The following is a 3,209-nucleotide window of genomic DNA, read 5'->3' as shown; positions in this document are numbered from 1 at the left end:
ATAAAAATAAGACACAGCAAAACAAAGTAACAAAATAACGCCACCAACAACAAATAAATGACCAAAAAGAAAAGCCTGTAAATAGTTTAAGGACTGTTTGTTGGCCTTTAGGAGTGTTTTCCGGTTGAGTGTGATGGGGTGCCATACCCTGGTCCCAAAGTCTCTTTTTGGCACTCCCTCGGATCTTCCTTGCTCTGCTCCCTTGCTGTTCTGTTGCACACCCTTAGTGTTTCGCCTTGGTGTGGTGGGGTCAGATCAGGACTGTAGGACTATGGGTCAGTGAGGGACGTCGTGTCTCATAGTGGGGCCAACCATATGGTCCTCTCTGTGCATTGGCTACTCTGAGCAGGAATATCGTCCTCAGGGCTTGGTGGGCCAGGATGTGTTCCACTCTCTCTTCCTCTCCCGTCATTTGCTCCTGTGTGCTCTGATCAGACGTGTCCCTCTCCCTGAGCTGCAGCTTCAGTGCTGTCCTCTGAAGTAAGTTCTTCTGTGGGGGAGGGGCAGCTGCCCATATGTTGGGCAAATCCAGCTTTTATAGCATAATAAGCCTATACCTGAGATTCTCATATAGAGATCTTTGTGGTCCTTTGTTCCTCGTCTTCATTAGCTGAACTTTAGAGGCAGGGGGCTGGATAGGATTGATTTCATTGCAATTCCCCAAAACAGAGTAAAAGAGGTTTTCTTAAGCATTTGAAACCTGGCAACATTTAATGAACTTTTAGCTAAGACGTCTGTATGAGAACTTTGGCATAAAAAATCTAGCCTAGCCATCAAAACTTTGTTTAATAAGGAAGGTAAGGGTTTGTGCAACCTTTTGCTTACACAGCTGCTAAGTCAGATTTGTAACCCGGGCCTCATGCTGCAGTCTCACCACTATGTGGATGAATCGCAAAATAACCATCATTTTGGGCACAGAGATGTTGTTACACACCTGCAACATGTTGAATAGTGCCTCCATTGCCCTCCAAAGATACATGCATGCTCATGTGCTAATCCCTAGAACCCAGGAATACATATGCCCTTATTTGGGGAAAGGGTCTGTTTAGATGTAGTTGAGAATTTTGACATGAGATCATCCTTGGATTTATGGTGGGCTTTGATTCCAAGTTCCCAAACTAAACCGTGCCCTGGTGGCACAGTGTATATGTGGACTGTGATCCGCTTGTTCAGCTGTTCAAACCAATCAGCAGCTCCTGGGCAGAGAGACTGACTTTTGACTTGTATAAACAGTTACAGTCTCAGAAATGCACAGGGGGTGGCTATGGGTCAACATTAACTCAATGGGGGCGAGTTTGTTTTTATTTTCATTTTTTAACTGAACTAAACCCACTAATCTCTAGTCAAATCCAACTCACAGCTATTTCACAGGACAGAATAGAACTGCCCCCCAGCGTTTCTCAGGCTGCGCATCTTTAGGGAAGCAGGCTGCTGCATCTGCCAACCTTTCAGTTTGCGGCCAAGCATTTTTAACTACGGTGCCACCAGGTCTTTGGATCCAATGACAGGTGTCCTTGTAAGAGAAAGGTGGAGGGAGATTTGAGACAAAGAAGGGATGTGAAGGCAGCAGCTGAGGTCACGTGATGTGTCTACAAGTTAAGGGACACCAAAGAGTGCAGCCAGTGACCAGAGGCCACAAAGATTCTCTCTGAAGAAGGAAACCCCACTGGCACCTTGCATTTGTATTTGGATTGTGTGAGAATGGAGTTGTGCTGTTTGAGCGTCCAGTATGTATTCACTCGTATGGGAGCCCTAAGAAATGAACATAACTCCTCGATTTCATATGAAGGACGTGATTGGTTTCAGGAGTCCCCAAGATTAGCTTTCTGACCATACAGTAAACAAGTATCCTAGTCGCCACCCTTCTCTTATGATTTCAAATAACCAGAACCAAACCCAGTGGCATCAAGCCGATTCTGCCTCATAAAGGGGTTTTTTAAGATTATGAAGCTTTACTGGTGTAGCTGGTGGATTTGAACCTCTGACCTTCTGTTTAGCCCTCCAATGCCTAATCCACAGTGCCACAGGACTCCTACTCTCAGGAGGGACATAATTATCTCATTAATTCAGCACATTTGAAGTGGATATTTACTCAGGTTCACAGCATTCAGAGGCAAGACTAGGTTACTTTAAATGTAACGTTCTCCAGCACATCACCAAACAGGCCTCTTTAAAGGAGGTTCATGGCCACTCACCCTTCCTGATTCTCATCTCCTTAGTAGACTCTTTAACTTAGAAGTTGCTCAGCTCTCTTCTTATAAATAAGGAAAAAGCCTTTGGCGTGACCCCTGGACCTCTGATCACCATCTCATGAACCCTTCCAGAGTAAGCATCTGGGAGCCACGACCGCCGCCCACTCAGCTCCTGACTCCTTCGTGTCCTTTCTCCTCAAAGGACCACTCAACTCAACTCCAGTCTCAAAAAGTCAGCTGTCGTTGCTGGTGGTCCCCTGACTAAGTCCAATGATGCTGGACTTCATCCTGTTAGAAGTTCCTGACTGCCTTTGTCCGATAAGGAACCTTGTTGTGAACCGTTCTTTCCCTGACGACAGTCACGGAGTCCCAGTCCGGGATACTGAAGGGTGGTGACCTTTTTTTTTAAATAAAGAATTATCTGAATTTGAGAATAAAACTACCGACTTGTCTGTTTCATCTGTAGTGGATCCCCATTGCATTTCAGATAGAATTCGATTCCGGCTTTAGGGTAGGCGGCTCTTAAAGGTTTGGCCCTTTCTTATCGATTTTACGGTGCTCTGGTGGTAATGTCAGGTAAGCGGTGCACTGCTAACCTCACGGTGGGTGGTTCAAATTGCCAGTCACTGGCCAGAAGAAAGACGAGGCTCTCTGCTCAAGGCTGACAGCATCAGACACTCAGGCCACCATGGCTCGACGTGGACTGCACAGCAGTGGGTTGTTGGGTTCGGGTGGCAATCTTAGGAAGGGGCCTGGTGGCTAAGCAGTGTCCTCCGTCCTTCAGGCTCACTTTGAGCTGGAATTGACTAGACGGCAGTGAGTTTAATGTCTCTCCTTTATACCAGTCCCATGTTACTTCCTCCTCCTAGAAACTTCTGATAGTTTCATGGCATCCCCTACCCCCGAGATACACACACACACACACACACACACACACACACACACACACACACCTCAATATGAACAAACTTTTAAAAATGCAACCAAACCACCTTCTACCAAAAATAAAGGGTTCGT

This window comes from Echinops telfairi, unplaced genomic scaffold (genome assembly GCF_000313985.2).
Source record: "Echinops telfairi isolate 266 unplaced genomic scaffold, ASM31398v2 ScPeMD7_7469;HRSCAF=8507_1, whole genome shotgun sequence".
Lineage (NCBI taxonomy): Eukaryota > Metazoa > Chordata > Mammalia > Afrosoricida > Tenrecidae > Echinops > Echinops telfairi.
The sequence above is the reverse complement of the archived record's forward strand: the minus strand, read 5'-3'. Positions refer to the sequence as shown.